We start from the raw sequence: 20,235 nt of genomic DNA, 5'->3' as shown, positions 1-20,235 counted from the left end.
CAGTTGTTCTTCACGCAGCGTTGACTTTAACCTGAGCTTGGCCTTGGAACAGGGGGACTATGTGATATGCATCAGGTTGATAGGCGCATGCCAGCAAGATAAGTCCTGTCGTATATACATGGCTGGTTGACTTTCGTCTCTGGAAGAACACTCTCCTCTGCATTGTTCGCAAAGGGCTGTTGGACAGGCTGTGTGGTACACACAGCTCTGATCTCCAACAGAGGGGTCATGGAGGAGGCTCAGAAAGAAGGACTGGGGGCCACCACTGCTGTCCTTCAGAACCTGCCACTTGAGATTATTGCCTCCCTCTGCCTAATGGTAGAACCAGCCCTGGGAACAGGCAATTATTTTGCTTTTCTGTGCACACCGAAAATGCTCTATCACAGCATTTTAAATAGCTGAAAGACCATTTTCTTCTGTTTTTTTTCTTTGTGTGTGTGTGTTGCAATTCCAAGAACTGATTATAAAAGTATAACCCTTTGAAATGAGAGGCACTTGCTGTTCCGTACAGATATTTAGGATGGAGCTATAAGACAAAGACAAGAGGTTGCAAAATATCTGGCAGCACCTTCGTTGCATTTAGTCCAAATGCACATGTAGTTTCTGGGGTTGAGCTCAAGGGAGTGAGGGAGATTGGAAATTGGCTCTGCAAGTTTGAAGCAGAATCTGGCTCTGTCCGGCACTGGTTGGCTGGCCTCTGTGAAACCTCCCCAGGATCCCTGAAACACTTTTGCTTAGCAAAAAATAGAGTTTCCGGTGTTTTTAACAAAAAATACCAATTAATGTATAAATGCATGAACTTTCATATGGTGCTTTGGTTTATTTTTTTAAAAAAAATAAACAAATAGCATGTCTGGGATGGTGGTGGGGAGGCCGGTGGCTCAATCATGCCTATGATTTCAGTTGCAAAGCAAGCTATGTTACTGTGACTCTGTCTTCACTGTTGCACTGTTGTGCCCATGTCATGATTGTGATCTTCCCATAGGCATCTGGTTGGTGAGTGCGAGAACAGGATGCTGGACTGAAAGGGCTTTTGTTGTGCTCCAGAAGGGTTCTCTTTAGGTTAACCCTAAGAAGACCAGCCAATTATGGTGCAATACAGAGGTTTTCAACCTTTTTGAGTCCACGGTTCCCTTAACCAACTACATTCTTTCTGTGACACCCCTGTGGGGCTCAGAAGTCCAGTTATGTCACCCCTTGCCTGCAGAGCCGGCAGCCCCTCACCCTTTTTCACACACCCAACAGGAGCCTGCACACCATTCATCTGAGGAGCTTGTAGCCAGGGCTGCTGTAACAAACAGCCACACAAGCCTTTGGAAGGCAGAGACATGAAAGAGCATCAGCGGAGGGAGGGAAGGAAAGAGGGTCAGAGGCCAGTGTTGCATGTGGTACCCCTGACCATCATTCAAGGTACTCCAGGTGCCACAGCACACTGGTTGAAAACCACTGGTGCAATCATATCCCTGTAGAAGTCAGTCCCATTGAGTCCAGTAGGTATAGGATTGCACTGCTAGTTACATCACAAAGAGGTACTGTCAGTTACAGGAAGGTCTTTGCATTTATTTAGCTGCTACAGTGCTGTTATTATAATTGGTTCAGCGAAGTTTTTAGCGTATGAATGAGACAGCTCATAAAGTTGAGTTTTTTCTTTCGATTACTCTGTGAGCTGCACTTTACACAAAGGTGATTGTACAACCTCACCTTGAACAAGAAAAGCCCTGCATACGATAGAAAAGCAAAGACATAAAAATGGAAACCTGAGATGTTTCATCCAGACATAGACATTACTTCTGGTTTTTGTGTGGGTGTGTTTTTGGACGATATACACACTTGGTGCTGCAAATGTTCCACCTGGCATCTGTCTGTTTATATTTTATGAAGTCTGAAGATAACCAGAGATCTTCTACCTTGCTGATGTGAAAAGGGATGAGTATGGATTTGAGCAGGATTTATGGATCACTAGGCAAGTCCAAGTTCTTTGCAAATAAAAGCTAGCAGGCTGGCCCAGGAACAAAGCAGAGGTGATGTTCTGACCAAATGCAGGAAACAACTCAGTCATTGTTATTATTCAGCTGTTACGAGGGTTGGTTGTCCACGCACCCAGGTGTATCCAACACACAAGAGGGCTGAAACCTTTTGCTGGAGTCAGTATGTGTGTCTGTTATGAATAAGTGTCTTAACCTACTGTATGTCCAATAAAGAAGCTGACACACTAGAGGAATAAACGAAATAAATACGAAATATCACATGAAATAAAAAGAGGCAGAGTATGCACATGCCGCTTCAGACAAGGTTAAAAATATGCAGTATAATACACACCTTAATTATCGGAGAGAAAGAGAATTCCTAATTATCCAAGCCTGAAGAACATATGCGGAAGTCTCCCTCACCTGTTCCCTGGTCTGCCATCCAGGAAGCATGAAAATTGACCATTGAGCAAAAAGGGGGTCCCATTAGAGCTGTGAGCTAACCAGTGGTTGAACATCTGGGGTTTAAATACAGTTTTAGGTTGATGTACTTCTATGCAGTGAGGAGGTGGCTTACTGAGTGAGGGGGTGATGATGATGATTAATACCCCACCCGTCTGATTGTTTATACTGTAACATCTTTATTCCTTTGAACCATTGTTTTGTTTCCTGCAATTTCCTGTCCATTTACAATTTTGTTTACTGAAATAACTTTGAAGTTGAAGGGCCTTGACTGTACTGAGAAATGTCTAAATGGTTATCTATATATTTATTGCATCATTTCTTTACTCTTGGAAGAAGATGTCATTGTCTGTGAACAATCTAGTTCCTTCTTATAGGAGGTGCTGATTAAACTTTGCTGGTAGCCCAGGATTAGTCTGCTAATTGTTACATTAAATATTAGGAACTTAGAATATTTACTTGTACATTCCAGGTCACGTTTGACCGAAGAACTGGTAACAGCACCGGGGTTAGTTCATTGAGCAGTATATATTATATTAAAGCAATGCCCACTATACTGACACCATGATTGACAAAAATGAACCACAGAAAAAGTTCAGCTTGGCACCTATCGTTACACAACTGCCAGCAGTAAAAATATGTGCAATCCATTGAGTGTTGCACAATTACACCCTCCCTTTGTTTCAGTTGGAGAATTAAGGATTTGCCTAACTCTTCTTTAGTGAAAATAAAAAAAAATTAAAATTGCTACAACACTTGGTTAAATATGCTCCCACCTTAGACAATATGCTCCTTAACATGATTTACTCATAATTTATAATAATTTAACTAGAATAGTGCTATGCTTGTTTAAGAATAGCAGCACACACTTCGTGTTTTAACAGCACAATATTTATATGCATGGGAAAACAATCTCATGCCACGAAACAGATGTTACAGAAAGTCTCTTGCTGAGAAGAAGCAACCTTATGGAGGTGGATTTTTTTAAAATAGAAATCCCCCACACTGAGAAGAATTTACAGCCTTATTTATAGTTAAGTATTATTAGCTCGAAAACTTCCATTAACGAGTCTAGCAAGAATTCTACAGTCTCACTGAGAAAAAGAAGCCTTCTGTTTAGTGTTTTTGAAAAGACAGAAATATTTGGCAACCTTTCTGCTCCCAAAAGCTTGCTTTTTGGCAAACACAGCAACAGATATTGGAGTAGAGGAGGGGTTGCGACCACTAGCCACTTCTGACCAATAGCCTAGCAGTCTCAAATTTCAGTGGCACCCTGTGCAACGTCAAAATTTAGTGCCTCTCACCTTCCATTCTACATCATAGTTGTGGCACCCCCAAACCAGTTGTGCTCCCCTAAATCCACCTCCAGCCTAACACAGACCCAGATTTTCTAGTTTTGCTACCCTTGGAGTCAAAGGCTAACACGCAGAGAGTGCAGGCAGGCGTCTTGGTCAACTGTATGAAAAGCTGCTCCCTGGCAAATTTTGCTAAAAAGTGAAATACCAATGAAAGAAGAGTGGCAGATGAAGGTGATGGACTTTGCAGAACTGGTGAAGCTGACAGGAAAAATCCAAAACCAAAAAGACTGGAGTAATTTATACAATATTTGAAAGATCATTGTAAGCAATTAGTAGGGTTATCTGAATACTTGTAATGAGTTTTTTTTTACCTTTCTACATTTATTTAAACTTTGAGGTATTTTGTAATGAGTAAAATTAGAATTGGAAAATATATAAAATGATGTGATATAAAAGTTACTTCTGAAAGCCAAGAGGTGAGAGGGAAGGAAGTTGACAGCTCTAAAGAGCCAAAGAAGTAAAGTGGATAATAATGATGTGATTATATATGCTTAAATGGAAAATAAATAAAAAATATTTATTTATTTTTTAAAAAGGACAAAATATCTGGAAGGGAGTGGACACATATAAATACACAAGAAGGTACCGGTAATTTTAATTTATTAGTTTCTCCATTTTCAATCTTAAATTCAGTTCTGCACATTTCCACATCTGTTCACAATTTTTTAAACAGAAAAGTCCTCATGAAAATCCATCAACATCTTAACGCACATTTCTCCTAATATTTGTATGCACTTTTGCCTAATAGACATTTTTTTTTTTTGTAAAGCAATTTTCCATAAGCCAGTGCATTTTTGTAGACACTTTGGTTCAATAGGTGTGTGTGTGTGTGTGTGTGTGTGTGTGTGTGTGTGTATTACTTGTCTGGAGAATGACATTGCAATATTCGGAGAGCTATGAAATGTGAAAGATAGCTGTCTCATTTCCCGTACTGTTTTGAGAAATGCGAATGAGAGATGTTTGCCTTTAAATACGAAGTGAATTGAATTCTTTCCCCCATTGTTGGTCCTGACATGCATTCTCAGTTTGAAGAGTCACAACATTCCTCACTGCTGGGCTATAATAACTCTTAAGTAACCCATTAGTAAATTTACCAGTCACCTGGAGGTGGTGGTGAGGGAATGCTGTGCTGACACATTTGGAAGGTGCTATAAATAGCTTGGAAACAAGGGAGGAACCTACAAAGAAAAAGGTGAATCGGCCACATCATGGTGTTCGAAAAGATGATCATGTAATCAGAAACAGTAACATGGACAACTCACGCTCATTGCAAGGCTATAGATAAGTGAGTAAACTACTTATGAAAACAGGATTTCTGTGTTATTTATTTATTACCTGCCCTTCATCCTAAGTTCCCAGGGCAGGTTGCAACATTAAAAGACAAGATTAAAAACGGTTTTAAAATGACTTACAACCATACAAGATAACGTGGGTCCTAAAAATATACACCTCAAGTGTCAAAAGCCAGAGCAAAGAAGTGTGCCTTCAGCATTCACCAGAAGCTGTACAATGAAGGTGCCAGACACAACTCTGTGGGGAAGGAGTTCCACAGCTTAGGGGCCACCACAGAGAATGCCCTGTCAAATGATGCACACACACATGCGCGCGCGCGCGCGCACACACACACACACACAGTCTCTGAGGGCCCCTCTGCCAATCTAAGCACTCAAGGGTCTGTAGGAAAGGAGGTGGTCTTTCAGATATTTGTGTGAGAAAAACAGCACAAACTCATCTCGTCCAATTTGTCCAATTTACATTCATTTAAAGTGTGGGGAATGATTGCATGGATTAGATGTAGCAACGCTGCTACATCTTTTCTCAGAATTGTCTGCATTTAGGCACACAATTCCTTTCATGCAGTTTAGCAGGCAAAAACAAACAAACAAACAAACCCAGAAAGAGAAGGAAAGAAAATGGGAGGCAGACAAAGCTTTGTATGTAGAGGGATGTAAAATACTGGCAGGTGGAGGCACAGGAGGCAGTGCCACAGCAGGGGAAGTATCTCAGTAGGAATGTCTGGTGTCGCAGGAGCATAACACTCCTCTGTCAGCCCGCTTAGTACTCCCCCTGGATCTCATTTTATGGAGCCCTTCCTAATTCATGCAGGTGGCAATGATTAAAAAATGCTGTGTGTGAGGGAATTGAGAGAGTTAAAAAGAAGTGGCAGAAAGAGAGGCAGGAAAGATGGTGTCAGAAGATAAAGGGGGTGGACCCACCCATCTCTAGCCCCAAAATGATTACCTCCAAGAATAGCAATCTTTTTTCATTGATAGGCACCTACCTGCACATGTGGTGGGAATGCCAACAAGTTCAAGAATTTTGGAAGGTTTTTGCAGAAATTTCTGAAACAGTAGAACAAGAAACAAAAACTGCTCATATGCTGAACTTACTGAACTTATTTGAGGTCATTCAATTCAAAACTGTACTGATTTTAACCACTGATTTCAAAACTGCATTGATCTTTTGGTTTCTTTGAATTCCTAGCAACGTTGGGTATAAGGCTGCTAGTTATTAACAGAGCATCACCGGTGTAAAAGTACTTTATGGAATAACATAAGCAAAAATACAGGTTTATTCACCGAGAAGTTTTGCGATTTACATTTTGATAGTGGGAAAGACTATCAAAATTAGAGGGAGGAGACTGAAGCATTAAACAATGGAAGAGAATGTGCAAATGCAACCGCCTTTACAGTTTCCCTTGAAGGATGAGGCACAGTAGGTTAAGACAAAGGTTTCCTGGAAGGCATAGGTTTTGAGGAGGAATGTGAAGGAAGAAATGACATTGCATAGGTGTTCTGGGAGGGTGTTCCAAACAACCAAAGGAGCAGCAAGAGTGAGGGTAGCAGACAGTAGTCATTTGTCTATTTTATCTGAAATCATTTCTAAACCATTTAATATACTGAGATATCATAGAATTATAGAGTTGGAAGGGACCCTGAGGATCATCTAGTCCAACCCCCTGCAATTCAGGTGTATGCAGCTGCCCCATACCAGGATTGAATCTGTAACCTTGGTGTTTCAGCACCACACTCTAACCAACTGAGCTATGAGGGAAGAGCTATAAGGTATGGTTACCAGACGTCCCCGTTTCCCAGGGACAGTCCCCGGATTTACAAATCTGTCCCTGGACAAAATCTGTCCCCGGATTTCATTTAATGTCCCCGGATTTATATTTTAAGTGTTGTAGATTTATTTGTAGGGAATGGAAGTTGTGTGATTGGTTCAACGGCACAAGACACATCATATGGCGACTTCCGGCAAGGCAAAATGGCAGGTGCCACAGCAGCGAGCAGCTCCTGAAGCCAGCCAGAGCCAACTGTGCTACCAGGCTGGCTCTGGGCTGCTGAGACTGCCGCTGCTGAGGGGGAACTGGGGCTGCCCGGCACGTCAACTGGGGGAACCACTGACCCCCCCCTCCATGACCCAAATCAAGCCAGGAGAGAGAGTGCCCGGCCACCCGGCTGACTGCCCAGTGGCGCTCCAGGGCCAGTAAAAACCCTGGAACCGATGCAGGGAGATTGAGGAAAGGAGAAGGAGGAGAAAGAGAGAGAAAGAGGAAGGAGAGAAAAGAGAGGAGCCTCAACCTTGCCACGCTGTTGCTGTCACCTCTGCTGAGAAAGAGAGGTAGGAGAGCACCGGGAGGGCAAGGACACGTGGCCGAGCCCAGGCCCGACCCAAGACTACTTCACAGCAGATAGCGCTCCAAGAGAACAGGCCAGGGCCCAGAGGAAGGCCGCGTGACAGAGGAGACCCAGAAGAGAAGATACTACTTCTTCTTTTTTTAAAAAAATGTTTTTAAAAAATCACTTTCTTTTCTTTTCAAAAAAAGAAGTGTCCCCGGATTCTTTGGAAAAAATCTAGTAACCTTACTATATGGGGAGCAAAGTATGGACGGTGTTGAAGAAAGGACATTGTTTGCTTGTTAGGCTGCATGCAGAGAGAGAACCGGGGTATGGGTTTAAAGAGGGGTGCCACATGGTCTGAACTTTGAGGTGAATGATTTTGGCAGTAAGGTTCTGGATAAAGGACACAGGCTTAAGGTGTGGCAATGGAAAGCCCAATAGGACAGAGTTGCAGGAACCGATAAACGAGATCACCAGACCCAGAAGACTTCATTCTTTGATGTTTGTGCAGCTGAACAAACAAAACCCAAAGAGAAAAGCTGGGCACACCCAAGGCTTGAATGGATCCTGCTAGGAAAGTTGACTTGCTTTCACTTCAGAAAAGACGCCCAACCCATACAGTACCAGAAGCAGGCTGCATCTCAGAAACAAGACTTAGTGAATTCAGTGGGGCTTCTTCCCAGCTATGTGGTGTTAGGATCTTACCCTGAGTTTGACATAATCATGGAATTGGAAGGGACTCCTAAGGGCCATCTAGTCCAACCTCCAATGTAAAAATCTCAACATGAGACATGCCCCATCCAATTTGCAACGTACCAGACCCTGCTTAGCTTTGCAAATGTGCTAGCAGTTTTAAAAAACCCGCTGTGCCACTAGATTCAATGCAGTTTGTCATAGCTGGAGTGATGGAGTTTGAGACAAGGGCAAGTTTGAACTCCTAGTGGGCACATGGAAGGAGTCATAGAGAAATAAGTGGGTGACACTGTGGGTTAAACCACTGAGCCTTGGGCTTGTCGAACATAAGGTTGGCGGCTTGAATCTTCATGACGGGGTGAGCTCCTGTTGCTCTGTCTCTGCTCCTGCCAACCTAGCAGTTCGAAAGCACGTCAAAGTGCAAGTAGATAAATACCGTATTTTTCTCTCTATAACACGCAGATTTTTTCTCCTAAAAAGGAAGGGGAAATGTCTGTGCGTGTTATTGAGCGAATGTGTGGTCCCTGGAGCCAAATGGCGCGAGTGGAGGCAAAAATCAAATTGTGTCTCGGAGAAGGGAAACCTGAAAAGAGGAAGTGGCTGCTTTCCTGCATTCTGCCTCAGGGTCTTACTGCCCACCCTCTCTGTTTCGTTGCTGTGTTTGCTCAAACGGAACAAAGAGCAGGGAAAGCCCCTCCCCTCCAGGGAAGCAGAGGGGAAAGCAGAGCGTCCTTCTAACTCCTCTCCATGCTCCGGAGGGAACAATGTTTGTGAAGGGAAGAGAGATTACAGGTTCAGCTTAAAATTCTGATTTGACTTCCTGCTTTTTGTTTTTGAGGACACACAGCATTCAAATATGCTTTCTTCCATTTAAAAGGATGAAATCCTTAAACAGTGTTTTGCCTGTAAATTCATGCGATCTGGAAGATTACAGTGTCTGTACCTCTTAAGGGATGGCAAAGCTTAGGTTTCGCTGCTAAATAGTTCTTAATGCAGTTAAAATGCTTTCTTCTGTCAAGGCAATTAAAAAAAATAAATATCAGGCAGCCAGAAAACATGCAGGTGGGAGGGGGAGAGAGAGAGAGCGCTGGCTGGCTTGGGTGGGTGGGTGGGGGAAAACTTTTGCCTTCCTTTCCTCACGTTATAGCCCTCTCCTGCATTCTTAGCCAGCTGCTTCTCTGCACACCCCTCTCCTTGTCCCTTCTGTGTTTTTCCTTCCCTTCCCACTTAAAATGGGTTACAAAGCATGGATCCAAATGGATCCTCAGGATCTTTGCATTGGGTCACCCCAAATTCACCATCAGATCACATAGCATGTCCATGGCTACAGCCTGCCCCCCAAAAATCACACACCCACTGTTGCCTGGGGCTGCAATGGTGCAAAAACGTGGTTAAAAAGCATGGATCCACATGGATCCTCAGGATCTTTCCATTGGGTCAGCCAAAATTCACCATCAGATCACATAGCATGTCCATGGCTACAGCCTGCCCCCCAAAAATCACACACCCACTGTTGCCTGGGGCTGCAATGGTGCAAAAACGTGGTTACAAAGCATGGATCCACAGGGATTCTCAGGATTTTTGCATTGGGTCACCCCAAATTCACCATCAGATCACATGTCTGTGGCCACAGCATGAAGCACAAAAATGATACGTCCACTGTTTCATTCAGAATGTTTTTTCCCTTGTTCTCCTCCTCTAAAAACGATGTGTGTGTTATGGTCAGGTGCGTGTTATAGAGCGAAAAATACGGTAGGTACTGCTCTGGCGGGAAGGTAAACAGTGTTTCTGTGCGCTGCTCTGGTTCGCCAGAAGCAGCTTAGTCATACTGGCCACATGACCCAGAAGCTGTACGCCGGCTCCCTCGGCCATTAAAGCGAGATGAGCGCCGCAACCCCAGAGCTGGTCACAACTGGACCTAACGGTCAGGGGTCCCTTTATCTTTACCTAAGCCCCACTTCACACATTACTTTCATCTTCATGGCTAGCCCAAACCGCTGCGCCCCACTGTTGCCCTCAGGTCCTGGTTACTGGCTTCCCAAAGGTCCCAAAGTCGGCCACTTTCAGAACAGGATGCTGAACTAGACGAGCAAGCTTTTCTTATGAAGACAAAACAGAGAGGGAGTTCGTTTCCTTTCAGGTAATTTCCAGGTAATTATACTGATTGCATCTTACAGATTTACAACTTCCCTATTCTTTACAAAGCACCTGCAATACCACTTTTTTTTTAAAAAAAACAGCTCTTTGGGAACGGGCGACAGTGACGCGTGTGAGGCGCCTATTTACCACTTACATAGCGCGGGGAGTGGGGAAGGTAAATTCAGATACTGTAATCCTGAATGAACAAGACCGGAAACCGAATTTAGTTCGCCTCAGGAAGGGCGCGCGCGCGCGCGAGCTAGCGCTGCTCCAGCAAACTTCCTCGCCAGGTGCGCTGTTTCCCACCCAGCCTTCTCGCGCGCGCCTGGAAACGCAGCAGCTGGAGAAGCGGCCGCTCTCCCAAGCCGCGCCCTTTCTTAGCGGCGCTGGTAGGTAGGGGGCGGTGCCCGCCAGCCGCTCGCGCCCTTACCTGCGAGTCACGTGTTCGCCTTCCGGCAAGGGGCGGGGCTTCTTCTTGTCAGAGGTGTGTGTGTCTCTCTGTCTCTCCGCCTCCTTCTTTAATTCGGCTTCCCTTTCTCTCAGGAGTATCCCAATTAGACTCTTCTTCCCTCAGACCTCTCCACGTTTCACTCGACTTTTTCTCTCGCCTCCACTCCCCGCGCGGAGGAAGACACCTGGTGCGCGCCTCGCTTTCTGTGTGTGTTTTGCGCGCTGCCGGGAGAAGGAAGCGAGGAAGAGAGAGAGAGCGAGCGAGCAAACTTGAGAAACTTGTTTGTCCACTCCCCGGGCTGGCTCTCCGCGAGCGAGCTGGTTTTAAAAGGGGAACGGTGTGGGGAGGGGGAAAGGAAGGAAGGAGAGGGAGCCGCTGGCCGAGAAAAGCATGAAAGCCAGCTGAGCAAAACATCCCCCGCCTGCTTGGGATTCTGCCTGGACGCGGAGAAGAGGGTAAGCGAAAGGGGTGGCTATTGTTTGGGGGAGAGAGGGATGGTTGGGAGGCGGAGGGAGGGGAAGGGGAAGGGGCTCCAGGTGTGTTGCAGCACAAAGGTAAGGGGACAACTTGGGGCAGAGTCCTGGGCTTTGTTCTTCTCACCTGCCCGTGGCATGACAGCGCCACAACTCCCCCTTCTTCCAGTCTTTCCCATATCTCTCTAGCAAGAAGTTGTACTGTATCAGATGCTGGGCGGAGGTTGGACTGTACCTCTGACCTAAGCCTTCCACTTCATTTTCGTTTCCTCTGTTCCTTCTCTCCCCCGAAAAGACCGACCTTGTTTTTGAAGAGGGTCTTCTTCTTTCCTTTTCACTTCCTGTTGTTTGTTTGTTTCACCCACCCACCCCTTTTCAATCTCTGCAAAGCTGTGTATGTGGCATGTAATGTCTGGGTTGGTTTTTGATTTGCATCTCTCAGCTGTGTAATCGGGACGTGGACTGATAACTACAGGAAAGCACACATGCTCTGGTCCATATTGCAACCAACTTGCTTTCCTGCTCACAAATCTAACTGTTTCTCCAATTAGATCTGGAGACATAAACAATGTCTGCAGTCCACGCCTTCGGAGATTCCTCCCTTTTCATTTCCCGTTCACAACTTCTCAAATGGATTTTCCTTAATTCAGATCCAGATGATGTTTAGCGATGTCTGGCTGCCTGTTAAATTTGTTTGGTGGATTCTTATTTAATGATATGAGATAAAAATCGGTGCTGGTGTTCGCTGATGGAGGGAATTGTTGGGGGGACGGTCTTCTGATAGCTGTGAATCTCTGTTTGTGAATGAGGTACCCATTAGAGTTAGAAGACAGTGAGTGACACATGCACATATCCAGTTATAGGTAGAGGCAGAGAAAGCAGGAACTCTAGCTTGAAGACACAAAGGCAGAGGGAGGGAGAGTTGTGAGTTAGTTGCAGGAGAAGGATCTGGGGCTCAGAGTTTTTTTCCCCTGGGAATGTGACACAGGGTGGCACTAATCTACTGCCTTCGGCCTATTTAATTAATTATTATTACAGTGGTACTTCGGGTTACAGATGCTTCAGGTTACAGATGCTTCAGGTGACAGACTCTGCTAACCCAGAAATAGTACCTCAGGTTAAGAACTTTGCTTCAGGATGAGAACAGAAATCGCACGGCAGTGGTGCAGTGGGATGCCCCATTAGCTAAAGTGGTTAGGTTAAGAAGAGTTTCAGGTTAAGAACGGACCTCCAGAACGAATTAAATTCTTAACCCGAGGTACCACTGTATTAAAATATCTGTCCATATCTGTCCTGTCATTTCTTATTAAATACTGTGCTCTATTTATTTATTTCATAAAGTTTATATACAGCTTGATTGTAAGAACCTCAAAGCTCACAGTTTTGATGTTTCTCTCCATCCCCCCCCAAAAAAAACCCCCTGCTTTGATCCAAATTGAGAAGAAGAACCACCTAGCTATGTTTTAAGTTGGTAAGGTGTACACAGCCCCGGATACGCTGTTTAGTTTCTTGATTTACCTATGTATTCAGCAGGTAAATTAAGATACCAAACAGTGGGGGTTGTGTACATCTCACTGACTTAAAAGGTAGCCAGGTTGTTGTTGTTCTCAATTTGGATCAAAGCAGATTTTTTGCTTATGTGCCATGGACAAATGAGAAAGGACTTACTATTCAGTTTCTAATACAGTGGTACCTCGGGTTGAGTACTTAATTCGTTCCGGAGGTCCGTTCTTAACCTGAAGCACCACTTTAGCTAATGGGGCCTCCTGCTGCCACTGTGCCGCCGGAGCACGATTTCTGTTCTCATCCTGAAGCAAAGTTCTTAACCTGAAGCACTATTTCTGGGTTAGCAGAGTCTGTAACCTGAAGCGTATGTAACCCGAGGTACCACTGTGGTAGAACCCACCATTTTCTACCTCTATCCTTTTGGGTATGCACAATACCGAAAGCAGTCGTTTTCCAGCCTGGTGTGCTCTTGATGTTTGGCACACCAGCTTTAATCAGGCCCAGCCAGCCAAGGATGGGGAACCTGTGGCCCTCCAGATGTTGATGGGCTGGAGCTCCCATCATCGCCAGCCATTGGCCACACTGGCTGGGGGCTGAAGGAAATTGGAGTCCAAGAGCTGGGCAGCCGCAGGCTATACACCTGCCTTAGACAGTCACCTGCAGCCTCAATGCCTTAAAGATTAGGCAGGTGGCCCCTAGGAAAAGAGTATTTCCGTGGTAGGAGCTTGTCTTTGTCTTTATGTGCTGGGTAAAATAAAGAGGATGGAATGGGCATGGGCATTTGGAGGGAAAAGGCTTTGGGTATCCCACCAGCCTTTGAACCCAATGTTTTGACTATACAGTGGTACCTCGGGTTAAGAACTTAATTCGTTCTGGAGGTCCATTCTTAACCTGAAACTGTTCTTAACCTGAAGCACCACTTTAGCTAATGGGGCCTGCTGCTGCGCTGCCAGAGCACGATTTCTGTTCTCATCCTGAAGCAAAGTTCTTAACCCGAGGTAATATTTCTGGGTTAGCGGAGTCTGTAACCTGAAGCATATGTAACCTGAAGTGTCTGTAACCCAAGGTACCACTGTACACAATTTGGATTTTACGTACAATCCCTAGAACGTAACCTCCATGTAAGCTGAGAGTCACCTGTATGGAAATCAGTTGATTTAAGAGCTCCTATATCTGCAATCTACCCCAAAAGCAGCTTCTAATAACTAGCCAAATCTCTCTGGGGAGGGATTTCACTATTTGGGATGCTGCAACTAAAAAACAGAAAATATTGTTAGTTCAATATACACACTACTACTGGCATGGATCTTCCTTGAATGAAGTGTTGAGGTGCATGGTGCAGATATAATAATAATAATAATAATAATAATAATAATAATAATAATAATATTTATACCCCGCCCATCTGACTGGGCTTCCCCAGCCACTCCAGGAGGCTTTCAACAAAATACTAAAATACAGTAATGCATCAAACATAGAATTGTAGAGCTGGAAAGAACGCTGAGAGTCATCTAGCTCAACCCCTTGCGACGCAAGAATCAGCTAGTAACTTGTTCCTTAGAATGTTTACTTGGAAATAAGTCTCCCTGTGCTTAATGTCACCTATTTCCATGAAAGTGTGAGTAGGCTGCTTGCCTTGGGCATTAGCTATGCTTGTTATGTGCTTTAACCTTTATTCTGTGATTGAAATACGTGTTCCAGGTGTGGTAGATAAAAATGACCCCTTCCTGGTTGGATATTGCTTGGGCCAGAACAACACCGAATATCTATAAGTGATTCACTAGAGCAGGAATTCAAGCAGGTCACAACCAGACTGCAGTGTGTGGTTAGTCTGGAGATTCCACCCTTTACTCCAGAATTCAGAGCATCCTTCTTCAAATATGTGCACTGTTTGCCCAGAGCTTTAGATCTTTCCATGGTAGACATGGCATGTAAACACAAAGTACTATTCCGAAGCGAAAGTGGGTTATTTTCCATCAAACAACATCAGTGAAGTTTGAAGGGGCAGAGCAAAAATTTACTTCCTCTTGTCTATGTGGCTACAGGCTACTTGCTTGTTTCTGGGGTATTTGCTTGTAAAATGACTCCATGTGGCAGCTTCTTTCAGATTCATTTAGAATAATTTGGGCTGGCACAGTTCGTATTGCACCTGAAACAGAGAGGATAAGGAATAATAGTTTGTGGCTGTTCAGGGATTTTTTTGTTTTGTTAACTTGCTTGTTTAAACCATTTGAAGCACCTCTCCATACCCAATTAATGTTACTGTTTTTTGAGTTTGTATGCGGGGTAGGAACATAGACCAGCTGTTAGCTCTATCGTAAGCCACTTTGTCTTAGTAAGCCAAGGTATGCACGAGCCTTTTGCTTCCATTGGCATGAGCTGTGATTAAACTAGGAAGCCTCTAATTAGCCATAGTTTCACACTCCTGTGGTAAACTGTAGTCACCAGCTACAGAAGGAGCCAGGACCTTTCATCAACTTTAAACCATGGTTTAAGAGCCTGGCTTGTTTTGAAGCTGGTGACCATAGTTTCCCAGTTTGGAGCAACACTAAACTGTGGTTAATGAGACTTTCCTGTTCAGCTTCAGGTTATAGTAAACAGGCTACGTGTGTGGGAAAAGACTCATGCATATATATCTTCCCGACAACTGGATACAGAAGCTAATGGAATATGCAGAAATGACGAAACTTACTAGGGGGAGAAGAAATCAAGATAACAATTTTTTAAGAAAGGAATGGAAGTGGTTTATTGAGTATTTACAAACTGTAAACAGATCAAGACATTGGCAGGATTATTGTAAAAAACCCTGCAGTTTAAAACATATATATATATATATATATATATATATATATATATATGGAATACTGTAAATGATTAAAAAAATAAGGCAATTTGGAGTATGCAGGAAAGGACGAAAATAAACGTAAGGAACTGCAGAAAGAGGGGGAAGGGAGTAAAAATTGAAAATGTTAAAAATACGGTTAAATAAAAGACTTGTGCATATATTGACTTAATAAGCTGAGGCACAATGACTGGAAGACAGCCCACATCAGCTCTGAATACATTATAAGTCCTGCATTAGGATTTAAAAAGAAACATTTTTTTACTATTGTCAGATACTCAGTTCCCCCGGCCTCTTGTGAGTAAACAAAAGTAGAGGTATCTGCACTTCTTAAATTTTCTGGTGCCATGAGTTCACTCAGAATGCTTTCAGAACTACCTGGTAGCTTCAGTGTAAGATTGACACCAATGCTAGAGACAGGATAAACTTTACACTAAGATGGTTGGTTTATTAAAGGAATATTAGGTACACAAGGTAATATTTATATTAGGATCATAAAGGTGCTTGTTGACTGATTCTGAAGACTCGGGAGACACTGTTGCTGACACCTGCCTCCAAGTGGCTTTTACCTTAAACCTCCGCCCTGACCAAATACTCCCACAGCCCTGTCCAGCTACTGGGGACAAGCTGCCTCTGTACCCCAAAACTCCTCTAGCTGTATTCCTGACTGTTTGGACAGTTTAGGAAGATTTTAAAAACCCGCTGGTGTCACTTTCCTCTGGTACACAGGGCAGCTGTTTGGACCAACTCAGTCAATGGCTCCCTTCTACTGGTCTTCACCAAAAAAATGTATTAATAAGAAATTGGGTATTCAGTTCAGGCCCCAGTATTTCTCCTCAGCTCATCTCTGGTCTATTTTTTCACATTACCCTCATCAAATCCATTCTCTGTCCAAACTTCTTAGCTGACAAAATCTCAACTACCTCTCCCTCAACCGGCAGTTAACTCTCAAGCAACTAGAACCTCTGGCCAATGAGAGTCCCCTTTCACCTAGACCAATTACCGGTAGTCCAAATTCATCCCATTCCACCTTCACCCAATGAATTCTCAATGCAATCGTATCTCTCTCTCTCTCTCCTCTCAGAACCTGTCACCTTGCTGCACCGCTAACCAGGCTTGCAACATCATGACAGAACAACTCCTTGAGCTTCCTTGGTCACAGAATATTTCCCCCTTCAGAATACAAACATAAGCAGACATATATACAGCATTTCTGTTCTCTGTTCCTGTTGCTTAACTCTGTCTTAATCTTCACTGGAAAACTAATGTTTGAATGTTAAGAATCCCAAGGGTTAATCTATGTAGGCTGGTGTGATACTGCACTGGAGAGAAACCAACAAAGTTTTCATTTAAGAAAGCAAGCTTACTCTCTTGTCTTCCAGTCACTTGGAAATTTAGCAGGATATATTCAATATGTACATTGTTTGGTCATGCATAACACTGCACACAGACATGTCCATAATGAAACATTGTATAAGAATTCCTGCTAACTATCCTCTGTTTTGTTTTTTAAACACATGTACACTTTCTGACTGGTTATGGATTTTGTGTTCCACTCCTAAATTCATTCTTGCAAAAGACTTAAATTATGCTGTCACTTGGAGATGTTTACACCAGCATGTATTTGTTCACAGTAGTAGGGAAGAGTTGCTGTGATAACAAAAGCTTGAAAACTTCTCTTGACTGCATTAGTACAGGAGATGAGAGTACACAAGCCTGAGGTTTACTGTAGCATATGCCGTATTTTTTGCTCTATAAGACTCACTTTTTCCCTCCTAAAAAGTAAGGGGAAATGTGTGTGCGTCTTATGGAGCGAATGCAGGCCCCGCAGCTATCCCAGAAGCCAGAACAGCAAGAAGGATTGATGCTTTCACTGCACAGCGATCCCTCTTGCTGTTCTGGCTTCTGAGATTCAGAATATTTTTTTTCTTGTTTTCCTCCTCTAAAAACTAGGTGTGTCTTGTGGTCTGGTGTGTCTTATAGAATGAAAAATACGGTATGTGTCACACTAAACTATGGTTTAGTGTCCCTGATATCAAATTCTGTGTTGTATCCAACTAAGCTGTAGTCGGACTAGACCCATTGATATTATTGTAGATCTCTAACTTTCGGTCCATTAATTTCAGTGGGTCTACACTGAATAGAGAATAGGTGGATCCAGCCCTCGGACGGTATGTGGCACCTCCATAGACTTGTTATAACTAATAGCAATGGAAGGACTTGTGGTCTATTTATTATATAACCAGTTAAGCTAGTGGCCATCATCACATCCTGTGGTACCGAACTCCAAAAAGGAGAGGAGATAGATACAAATGATGAGGCATTGGCCAGGCATATGAAATGTGACCATTCTCTCAAGCTGCCGTCAGATTCCATTGTTGTAAAAAGCACTGGATTTGGAATGGAAAATTTCTCACGTAAGACCAGTAATTAGGAATTAGTTACAGTTGACACAAGCCTAGTATAATTCTTTAGAGCACGTTTATGAGACAATATTTGATATTTCTCACGCGCCAAAAACATCTGACTTAAAAATAGTAGAACCAAAGCAAACAAGGTATGAGTGATTCATGCTTTGTTTCAATCCAGTCTGAGTAGATCCTGTGATACCTCAAAGCAGTACTACCTTGGGAAGAAAGGTTGGTTGCTGATTACCCAGATTTGGTCTATTTATAGTATAAAATCAGTATGCAAAGCCAGATGACATCTGTTAAATCATAGAATCACAGAATTGTAGAGTTGGAAGGGACCCCAAGAGTCACCCTAACCCTATTGGTTCGGGCTGTACTCTCCAGAGCAGGAGAAAACAAGCTTGCTCCATCTTTCATGTGACAGCCCTTTAGATATCTGAAGATGGCCAACATATCTCAGTCTCCTCTTTTCCAGGCTAGACATCCCCAACTCCCCCATCCATTCTGATAAGGCTTGTTTTCTCCCCCTTGATCATCTTTGTCACCCTCCTCTGTACATGTCCTGCCTTGTCAATATTGTGGCGCCCAGAACTGGACACCATATTCCAGGTGTGGTCTGGCTAAGGAAGAATAAAGCAATGCTATTACTTCTCCTGGAGGGCACAAGGAGAAGGGGACGACAGAGGACGAGATGGTTGGACAGTGTTCTCAAAGCTACCAGCATGAGTTTGACCAAACTGCGGGAGGCAGTGGAAGACAGGAGTGCCTGGCGTGCTCTGGTCCATGGGGTCACGAAGAGTCGGACACGACTAAACGACTAAACAACAACATTACTTCTCTTGATCTGGACACTAGACTTCTGTTGATGCAGCCTGGAATAGCGTTAGCCTTTTTCTTCTGCTGCAACACAGTGCTGACTTGCGTTAAGCTTGTGGTCTACTAAGATACCTAGATCCTTTTCACATGTACCGCTGGCCATCTAGGTGTCCTCCATCTTATTGTTACAAGTTTTGGGTGCCAGCACTTGTGGGTCCTGCTGTCTTGTTGCAGCTATGGCAGGGAGGATGTGTGTGACTTTCACTTACCCTTCCTTTCTCTCCCCACATTTTCCTCCTCCTTTGGGTAGTGCAAGGAAATTAGCATTGCAAGGTTTATGGCTGGCATTGTTGAGGACTCCTTTGCAGGGCATATCAGGGAACAAACAGGCTTTAGGATCCTGCAGATTCTTATTTGCCTCAGTAAGCCCTGCTTAAACTCTCATTGACAGTGGAGCGTTGCTGATGGGAGAGCTTTCCATCCTTGCATCAGGCCTCTCTCACCACCAGCAGAACAGTGCCTATATCCTTCTTATAGATGCTCTGTTGGGTGAAGGGCTCTGCTTTTGCAGAAGAGCATCTGAGCATCAGAAGATCCCAGATTCCTGGCATCTCTAAGTAGGACTGGGGAAAACCACCACAAAATCCCGAAGAACTACTGCTTGTCAACGTAGACAATACTGAGAGTTGCCACAGTACAATCATTCTGGATAAGGGATCTTCCTGTGTTCCTAAATGCCAGCTGTAGGATTGCACCTTTAGTGTCTTGTTCGGAAGTTTGCTTCCTAATTGCTGCTCAACCTTGCAACCTTAACTTTATTCAATCTTTAAAACTTGTTTTCTTCTCTTGTTCTCCCTTGGGCAATCTACCAATGTTCTAGTCCCCAGGCTTGCAGGTTACAATGAAGACTTAGGTGAGCTACTTGCCTGCCAAATGTCTTGGCCTACTCGTTAATTTTGAAGTTTCTGCTGTAGCCTGAGAGCTCTTTACTGAGATGACAGATTTGATTGTGAAGCGGGTGTGTGTGTGTCTTTTTTTTTTGTTGAGTACAAAACCCCATTCAACTGTTCTTGGCTTTGTCCTTGTCGATGACACCATTCCAAGTTAAATGAGTTTTTACTGCTGTGTTTTGAAACACAGTGAAATTACGACGAAACTATTTTCTCCTTCCCTTAATAAATATCTGATCTCAATAGACACACTCTGCAATTTTTTAAAAAAGCTATAGAACAGGGGTGCAGAATCTTCTTCGCCACAAGGGCCACATTCCCTCAAAGGCAAACTTCCAGGGGCCACTTGCCTGTGGTGGGCAGGGCCCAGTGTTCGAAACTCCCATTGTTCTTGGTGCATTTTGCGACAGAAAATTTCATTGGGACCAGCAATTTCTGAGCTCTGGGCATGGTACTGCACCTAAGATTTCAGATTAAAACTGCAGTGTGGAAGGAAAGGAAACCTTTTCCTGCTTCCCCACTTCCAGCTACTGTCTGAAGACTG

At 43.8% G+C, this 20,235-nt stretch overlaps 1 protein-coding gene and 1 long non-coding RNA gene across 2 annotated transcripts in view; one reads left to right on the top strand and one right to left on the bottom strand.

The window, feature by feature from the left end:
• Positions 1-4,407: 4,407 nt before the first annotated feature.
• On the bottom strand, positions 4,408-10,746 carry LOC309514298. The gene is made up of 3 exons (XR_014211899.1): positions 10,673-10,746; positions 6,069-6,129; positions 4,408-4,965 (listed from the first exon to the last, which is right to left on the bottom strand). It is a non-coding gene; the product is annotated as an uncharacterized lncRNA (long non-coding RNA).
• LOC309542861 (phospholipid-transporting ATPase IC-like) overlaps positions 10,723-20,235 on the top strand; it is a 62,683-nt gene continuing 53,170 nt past the window's right edge. The window contains exon 1 of the mRNA XM_082241832.1: positions 10,723-11,148. The gene's annotated coding sequence lies outside the window, so the exon portion shown is untranslated. The remainder of the gene's footprint in view (positions 11,149-20,235) is intronic.

Source organism: Podarcis vaucheri (genome assembly GCF_965113315.1).
Source record: "Podarcis vaucheri genome assembly, chromosome: 11".
NCBI classification, from domain to species: Eukaryota; Metazoa; Chordata; class Lepidosauria; order Squamata; family Lacertidae; genus Podarcis; species Podarcis vaucheri.
The sequence above is the reverse complement of the archived record's forward strand: the minus strand, read 5'-3'. Positions and strand labels throughout refer to the sequence as shown.